We start from the raw sequence: 9,602 nt of genomic DNA, 5'->3' as shown, positions 1-9,602 counted from the left end.
GAAGAATATTGGGCCGCTAACTAAAGCCATGATCCATGGTGGAAGTTTCAGTTTTGGACAAATATCCTTAATCTCATATGAGAAAATTAATTGTTGTTGAATGCTTAAGCATTAAAGAGGAGTCCATTATCTGTTGTCTATGTTGTCCCGGTATGGATGTCTAAGTTGAGAATAATCAAAAGCGAGAAATCCAATGCGAGCTTTCTCCTTAGACCTTTGTACAGACGGCATAGAGGTACCCCTTTGTGACACTTGGTTAAAACATATGTATTGCGATGATAATCCAGGTAATCCAAGCTAATTAGGACAAGGTGCGGGCACTATTAGTATACTATGCATGAGGCTTGCAACTTGTAGGATATAATTTACATAACACATATGCTTTATTACTACCGTTGACAAAATTGTTTCTTGTTTTCAAAACCAAAGCTCTAGCACAAATATAGCAATCAATGCTTCCCTTTGCGAAGGGCCTTTCTTTTACTTTTATGTTGAGTCAGTTCACCTATTTCTCTCCACCTCAAGAAGCAAACACTTGTGTGAACTATGCATTGATTCTTACATGCTTGCTTATTGCACTTGTTATATTGCTTTGCATTGACAACTATCCATGAGATATACATGTTACAAGTTGAAAGCAACCGCTGAAACTTATATCTTCCTTTGTGTTGCTTCAATGCCTTTATTTAGAATCTATTGCTTTATGAGTTAACTCTTATGCAAGACTTATTGATGCTTGTCTTGAAAGTACTATTCATGAAAAGTCTTTGCTATATGATTCAGTTGTTTAATCATTCTCTTTACTATTGCTTTGCATCGCTGCATTCATCTCATATGCTTTACAATAGTATGATTAAGATCATGTTCGAGGCATGTCACTCCAGAAATTATCTTTGTTATCGTTTACCTACTCGGGGACGAGTAGGAACTAAGCTTGGGGATGCTGATACGTCTCCAACGTATTGATAATTTCTTATGTTCCATGCTTGTTTTATGACATTACCTACATGTTTTGTTCACACTTTATATCGTTTTTATGCGTTTTCCGGAACTAACCTATTGACGAGATGCCGAAGTGCCGTTCTCGTTTTCTCGCTATTTTTGGTTTCAGAAATCCTAGTAAGGAAATATTCTCGGAATTGGACGAAATCAACGCCCAGCATCTTAGAATCACACGAAGCTTCCAGAACACCCAAGAGCCACCAGAGGAGGGCCCTGTGGGCCCCAGATGATAGGCCGGCGCGGCCAGGGGGTGGGCCGCGCCCCCCTATTGTGTCGTCGCCTTGTCAGCCCTCCGACTCCGCCTCTTCGCCTATATAAAGGTCCCTGACCTAAATCTTCGATACGGAAAAAGCCACGACACGAGAAACCTTCCAGAGCCGCCGCCATCGCGAAGCCAAGATCTGGGGGACAGGAGTCTCTATTCCGGCATGCCGCCGAGACGGGGAAGTGCCCCCGGAAGGCTTCTCCATTGACACCGCTGCCATCTCCACCGCCATCTTCATCAACGCTGCTGTCTCCCATGAGGAGGGAGTAGTTCTCCCTCGAGGCTAAGGGCTGTACCGGTAGTTATGTGGTTAATCTCTCTCCTATGTACTTCAATACAATGATCTCATGAGCTGCCTTACATGATTGAGATTCATATGAGTTTTGTATCACAATTCATCTATGTGCTACTCTAGTGATGTTATTAAAGTAGTCTATTCCTCCCTGCACGGTGTAATGGTGACAGTGTGTGCATCGTGTAGTACTTGGCGTAGGTTATGATTGTAATCTCTTGTAGATTATGAAGTTAATTATTACTATGATAGTATTGATGTGATCTATGCCTCCTTTCATAGTGTGAAGGTGACAGTGTGCATGCTATGTTAGTACTTGGTGTAGTTGTGTTGATCTATCATGCACTCTAAGGTTATTTAAATATGAATATCGAATATTGTGGAGCTTGTTAACTCCGGCATTGAGGGTTCGTGTAATCCTACACAATTAGTGGTGTTCATCATCCAACAAGAGAGTGTAGAGTATAGCATTTATCTAATCTGTTATGTGATCAATGTTGAGAGTGTCCACTAGTGAAAGTATGATCCCTAGGCCTTGTTTCCAAATACTGAAATCGCTGCTTGTTTACTGTTCTACTGCATCTGTACTGCCTGCAATATTACCACCATCAACCACACGCCAGTTGTAGCATCAAGCTATTTTCTGGTGCCGTTACTACTGCTCATATACATTCATACCACTTGTATTTCACTATCTCTTCGCCGAACTAGTGCACCTATACATCCGACAAGTGTATTAGGTGTGTTGGGGACACAAGAGACTTCTTGCTTTGTGGTTGCAGGGTTGCATGAGAGGGATATCTTTGACCTCTTCCTCCCTGAGTTCGATAAACCTTGGGTGATCCACTTAAGGGAAAACTTGCTGCTGTTCTACAAACCTCTGCTCTTGGAGGCCCAACACTGTCTACAGGAATAGAAGTGTGCGTAGACATCACTATCCAAGCTCGGATCCGGCAGGAAACCAATTCCGCCTGGAATTTTCCTGGAGCATCTCCGGATACCCTAAGTGAAGGGCGCTAACCCGGAAAACCCAGAGGTGGCAGTATCTCCGGCTAGAGAAGTGATGGCTATCATTCCGGCTTGGACACAACCTTTTCTGGACTACCTCATTGATCATAAGTTGCCAGAGGACGAGGTCCTCGCACGACAGATCATCAGACGAGCAAGATCCTACACAATCATTGACGGACAGCTCTACAAACGAAGTGCAACAGGAGTTTTTCTCAAATGCGTCTCTAATCAAGATGGTATTGAGATACTCAGAGAGATCCATGCAGGGGATTGCGGGCATCATGCCGCTCCCAGGTCACTCGTTGCAAAAGCTTTTCGGCTTAGGTTTTACTGGCTCACAACCAAAGAAGATGCTGACAAGCTGGTGAAGACCTGCTGAGGTTGCCAGTACTATGCTACTCAACCAAACGCTCCAGATCAAGAGGTGAAGACCATCCCTATCACCTGGCCGTTTGCGGTCTGGGGGCTCGATATGATTGGTAAGCTAAAAAGATCATCTCCTGGCGGTTTTGAATACCTCCTGGTCGCTGTTGACAAGTTCAGTAAGTGGATCGAGGCAAAGCCAGTGAGAAAAGCCGATGGTGCTACAGCACTAAAATTTGTTTGCAGCCTCGTGATGAGATTCGACATCCCACACAGCATAATCACAGATAATGGCACGAACTTCGCACAAGGATAATTGAAGGATTACTGTGAGGAAGTAGGGATATGGCTGGACCTTGCTTCTGTGGCCCATCCACAGTCCAATGGCCAGGTCGAAAGGGCTAATGGCCTCATATTATCAAGAATTAAGCCACGCCTCGAAGAACCGCTGCGACGCGCAGCTGGAGCTTGGGCTGATGAGTTGGATTCTGTCTTGTGGAGTTTACGAACTACCCCTAACAGGTCAACCGGATTTACTCCCTTCTTCCTGGTATACGGATCCGAAGCCGTGCTCCCCTCCGACATCATCCATGATTCACCGCGAGTCTCCGCCTACAATGAAGAAACTGCTGACGAGGCCAGACAGCTATCTGTGGACTTGATAGAAGAAGCATGGAACCTAGCTGACCAACGCTCCACCATATACCAGCAGAAACTCCAACGCTATCACAGTCATCGAGTTCGGAACCGCTCTTTCATGGCTGGAGACTTGGTCCTCCGCCTTCGTCAGGTGAAAGACCATAAGCTGCAATCTCCATGGGAAGGACCCTTCGTCATTAGCAAAGTGCTTCACAACAGATCGTACTACCTTGTCGATTTCCGGGAGCTAAAGGATAGACCTGCTAACTGGTACCGGAAACGCAAGCGAGAGGATCCGGATGACATCTACGACGAAACAGATCGCCCTTGGAACATTGCACAGCTACGTCCTTTCCACACTTAGCAAAATTTTCCGAGTTACATACTCTGTAATAGTTATACATGATCAATGAAATAAAGCTTTTGGTTCACTCTTTGAGTCTTTTACCTCCTTTACTTGTTCATTTTTAGATCGTGTATGTTTTCCGACTAAAACTGCAGAGCTGGATATTTCCGCCTAGGCGTGTATGAAAGTTGTGATTTTCAAAAATCGTCCTTTAGGACGTAAGTTTAAGTTTTCTCGTGGAAATGTTTTCTGTTGCGAACTCATGGATTCCTAGTAGCGATTTCCGGCACCTTAGCTGGGGGCTTGTTTCCGCGGTTATTGACGGACTGCCATTGGGCTTCGTCGCCGCTGGCGAGCGTTTCTGGCTAAAGGTCTTCCGGCTCGCGGAAGGTCAAATGAGCAAGCCGGAAAACATCGAAACCAGCACTTGCTTTCCGACAAAACAAAACATGCAAATAATATTAAAGGATAGCAGGATAAGTTGTTTCCGCCCATGCATAACTGTTTCGTTCCTAGCTACTTAAGAATTTAAGTTATCTTACAAATCCACTCCGGGGCCAAAATGATACATCATTGTCTCATTGTTTCACAGGATTTCTATTCGGAGGAACGATCCTCCTCAGACGCCACATAGGCGGAGCCATCGCCAGAGCTGTCGCCGGAACCAATGCCGGAGTCGCCGTCAAAGCCTTCCTCGGACTGCTCAGCGCTCGAGCCGGAGCCCTCCGCGTAGTATTCCACATCGCCCTCTTCTTCGTCTTCCGCGTCCGAGAAGCCCTTGGGGAGATCATACTTGTGGTACAAGAACGAGTGATTCACTCGCCTAACAAATAGTTGATCAAACCCTTGGGTTTCCGCAAGGATGGAGCGCATGTTGGCACCCTTGGGGGTGTCGCGCGCTACATCCGCGAAGTTCATAGTGGGGAAGTGCGCCTTGCAGGTGGCTAAGACGAGAGAGGCGACTCCGCGAGCAGAAGACTCTTGCCAGTCTTTGATGAGCTCTGGCACCTGCTTCATAAGCTTCGACATAGTGTCAATCACTGTGGTCTTGGCTCTCTTCAAAGACAGGGACTTGGCGATTCCGTGACACGCTGCGAACATCTCGTCAATGGAACTCCGCGCTTCATCATATGCCTCCGTCCTCTTGAGGGTTGACTCCTTGGTCCACTCAAAGCCAAGACTCGCTGTGGAATTGGTGATCAGTTCTTCCGCGGACATAGCAACATATGAGGAAGTCGGAACTATAACATGAAGGATACTTACGGAAGATCATCTTGTCGATAGCCTCCGCCTCCGCTTATTGACTCTTATTTTTTGCCACTAAGGATGTTACCCTTTGCTGGCTCTTCTTAAGTTTGTTAGTGAGTTCCGCCATGTCTCGGGCGTGCTTTTCCGAGAGCTCCTTCCTCGCCAAAGTCTCCTTCTCGGAGGATTCTTTAATAAAGGTCTTGAGGGATTCGTTATCCGCCTCGAGCACTTGGACTTTGGCGGACAGGTCGTCGATGGCGGGGCGCTTGGCAGTTTCTTCTGTAGGCGGAAAATCACACATGTTATGCATCATGAAATCTTATAGAAAGGTTCAAATTCAACTCGGAGTTCTTACCGTTCAGGCGGGTCTCCAAGTGCTTTATAGCCTTTTGGCTATTCTCAGCATTCTGGCGCAGCCCCTCTATCTCCGTCATTTGCTCCAGCACATGGACGCGCAGGTCTTCGTGCAGCTTCCGCGTGTTCTGAGAAGCAGACAGGAGTTAGCCGGAAATTCAAAATTCTGGGGGCTGGCAAGGAGTTCAAAGTCTTGGATTGAGAAAATTTTAAAATACCGTCTAAGGTACATATCGAGAAAAGCATCGGCTAACACATGTTACACGGAAAAAATGTCTAACCCAATGCTTGGGGGCTAGTGTTACCTAGCGCACGTCCTTGTGCTTAGCAAAGAAGACCTTGAGATCACTCTCGAGGTTGGAGAGCTCCTGCATTTCCGTGTTCGCAGGCCCCCACACCTTGTCCATCATGGCGGAAACTTCCGCGTGGCGTTGTGAGAGGGGGAGCTTTTGCAGAGATGGAGTAGGGTGAGGGTGAGTCTGAGACGTGCCAGTCGCACGGATAAGCTGCACTTTCTGCTCGTATTGCTCAGGCGTTGGCTCAGCTGAGGTGGCGGTTGGCTGCTCAGGCGGAGGTGCAGACGAGGATGCGCCCTTGCCGGAATCGCCGTGGCCAGTTCGGTCTTCGGGGAGGTCATCAATGTTGATGACGTCCTTGGGATCCGGCATGGTGGTAGAGGAGGCCTTGGGCGGAACCTCGACTTCCGGTGTAACGGGAATGGAAGCCGGAGATGGTTTGGTTTTCTTCTTGGGGACCTTTGGGGCCTTGGGGGGCTGGCTTCCGGAACTTCTGTTGTGCAAAAGAAAAAAGCATGAATAAGTATGTGTTGATTCATGATGACAGAGAGATTCTAATTCGGAAATCGAGCGCTTACCCAGAAGGCTTGAAAAAATGGTGTATGTCAGCTTGAGCTCTGTTGCTGGTGTCGATGAGCTTAAGGCGCTTCTTCTCCGCCTCCGCCTTGCGGGTAGCCGCAGTGCTAAGCACTTCGCGGGCACGTTTGGCTGCAGGGCTGGAGGGAGCAGCCCTTTTCCTCTTGGAGGGGCGCGGAACTTCGGGAGCCTCCGCCTCCGATGCGGCTTCCGGATCAGTGTTACCCGCGTGAGGGACCCGGAGGAGAGTTCCGAGATCGCCTTCCTCGAGGGCTTCGAGCTAAGTTACCGAGCCAATACTTAGACAAAATTTTGATTGCAAAGAAATCAACGGTTGAGTCAAGACAACATACCGTGGTCCCGGAGCCGCTGGTGTGGATGTCCTTGTTACACACGTGAATATGAAGATCACGCGGAATCTTGATGAGGAGTCGGATCCGCTTATCGATGGCGTCGGTGGAGAGGTTGTCCTTTGAGGCGCGCATAGGATCGTCGCGCCCAGTGTACTGGAACATCAGGCGATCCCGATGTTGAAGTGGTTGGATCCGCTTGGTGAACCAGGACATGGTGAGGTCTTTCCCCGTCAGGCCTTCCTCTGTCAGTTTGCAGATCCGCCTAACTGCATGAGTCAGCTGAGGCGACTCGGAAAGATGAGGACATTGCGTCCAGGCCGGATTCTCGCTGGCGGGGCTGTTCTTGAAGGGCGGCAGCATCCTTTCGCTCGCCGGGTCGGAGACGTCCTTCAGATAGAAGAAGCCTCCAGACCAGTACCGCGCGGATTCGTGGCGGTCGGTGGGAGGATAGACGCGGCCAGGGCGGAGCATGAAAGTGATGGACCAGCAAGTGGCCAAACCGGAGGTCTGTCGGATCTTCTCCTTCTTGACGGAGAAATAGTATTGAAATAGAGGAAGTTCGGGAGGTACCCGGAGATGGCCCTCCCAAAGGGTGACATGATTGCTGATCTCCAAGACACTGTTTGGGGATATGTTGTGGGGCTAGAGCCCATATGCCTTCAGGATTTCCGAGAAGAAATCGGATGGCGGAAATGAGAAGCCACGCTCAACCAGTGCCTTGGTCACCACCATCTCTCCATCCTCGGGGGCTGGAGCCAGAGAACCCAGAACTGTTCGCCAGGATCCGGGACTCAGGAAGCCTTCCGCCTCGAGGTTCTTGAGTTCAGTCTCGGTGGTGGTGCAGGGCCACCATTTCCCCTTGGACTCGCTATCCCGCTGGCGAGCCTTAGATTTTTTGGCAGCCACTTCTTCTGCCTTCTGCTCCGCCTGATCTGCTCCGGAGGCTTTCTCCGGGTTAGAAGAGGTTCCCTCAACATTCTTGCCGGAATCCTTGGAAGGATCCAGCTGAACGGGGACGAAGGGCGGAGGGGCGGAAGCTAGGGGTGTTGTCGTGATCGGCTCAGATGCCGGGGGTGGAGTTGTAGAAGATATCTGAAGAAAACATGGCGGAAAAGCTAGTTTAGTCGGATCCAACGTCAAAGTCCTAAACTCATCCCTACCAACTACGGCGCAAGGACGAAGCTCGAGAGCTTACCAGAATGGTTTCCGTGGTGGTCGGAGTCGCCGGCGACGAGGTTTTGGCGCGGTGGCTCGCTGAAGTTAAGAACAGGAAGAACACCGCGCGGCGGCGGAGCGACTCCGGCGAGATTCCGGCAGACTCCGGTACGGCGGAGGGAGAGCTCGGAGGCGGCGCTGCGCTGAGAGGAGAATGGGCGGTGAATGAGGTGTTTAGGGTTAGAGGGTGGATATTTATAGGCCGTGGGAGGAGATTCGTGCTCCGCATCCTGTGGTCAGAACGCAAGCGTCGCACCGTTGAATGCGTGACACGTGTCGAAACCCTAAGTAGTAAAAACGGCTAAAGATAATTTACCGCTCAAATCGCGCGAAAATGGCGCCAGAATTGGCGGAACCATTTGAATCTTTTAAGGTTCCGGGTAACGGCGTGAAGATAAGAAAACTCTTGTCCGCAAGCAGGGGAGTAACCCGGAGACATGTTGTATGCTGTCGATGGATGAAGTCCCACAGGATGGGGGATTTTCCGACTAAAAATTGGGAAAGAAGAAAATGTGAAGTTGGAGTTCTTCAAGTTTCTCCGCGTTACCAGTATTGCCGGAGACCATAAGGCGTTATCAAGACGGAAACAAGAGGTGAAACTCGGAGAACTCTGGGGGCTACTGTTGTGGGTATACTTCATGGGCGTACCATCGACAGTGCCTAGATCCGGCAAGCCCGGGTGGCCCATAGATGGTGATGTGGCATGTGGCCCATCGGGTGGCCCAATTGCTGTTGATCCTAAAGGATGAAGTCCAGCCCAAGAGAGGGAAGCCGGATCCAACCGACCTTCGGAGGAAGTCGGATCCATGGAGGCCCATAAGGAACCCGGATCCAGTACGACGTATAAGGGAAGGCGGATCCTTGACGTACACGGCAAGACATTGTACCGTAGTTAGGCAACCTGTAATCTGGCTAGGACTCTCCATGTAAACCCTAGATCTGTGCGCCTTTGTAAGCCGGATCCCGGGAGCCCTAGAGGCACAACCACAACTCACTGTAACATCGCGAAAGCGCCCAGATATTTCCAGACAAGCAACAGTAGGCCCTGTCATCGTGCAGGTGTTCCGAAGCTGGGTAAATCGCGTACCACCGTCCCGTGTGCACTCCGCCCTATGGCCCCTACTTCTTCTCCCCCTCGTGAGGATCCCTCCTCCGAGGCACCATCGATTAGGCAACGACACTAACCCTACCGGCGGCGAGGAGGGTCGCTAGGGGGTACCTGGGGCTCCGACGAGGCTCGGCGAGGCAGGCGATCGGCGTGGAAGGAGACGGTGAGCTCAGCGAGGGTCGAGGGAGGTGCTGGGGTGGTCGGAGTCGTCGCCTCCATCTGGCTACTGCCGCGGCGGACTCCGGTGAAATTCAGGCGAACCAGGAAGAAATTGGGAAGGGCGAGTGTGCTACGGTGCTCAGTGAAGAGAGGGAAGTGAGATGGTGTGCAGAGATCGAGCGGGGGAGTCCTCTATTTATAGGTTCATCGAGCTGCTGCGGGAGGCCACGGGTGCGGACGGTGAGGTGGTGCTACGGGCGGTGAGAGGCATGGGCGAGGACGCGATGTTGCTCTACACGTCACGACGATCATCACGGTACTCGTGCCACATAGAATGGTGGACGGAATGGCTCGGGCGACGTTATCGTCCTTGCG

The sequence above is a fragment of the Lolium rigidum genome, chromosome 3 (assembly GCF_022539505.1).
Source record: "Lolium rigidum isolate FL_2022 chromosome 3, APGP_CSIRO_Lrig_0.1, whole genome shotgun sequence".
Lineage (NCBI taxonomy): Eukaryota > Viridiplantae > Streptophyta > Magnoliopsida > Poales > Poaceae > Lolium > Lolium rigidum.
The sequence above is the reverse complement of the archived record's forward strand: the minus strand, read 5'-3'. Positions refer to the sequence as shown.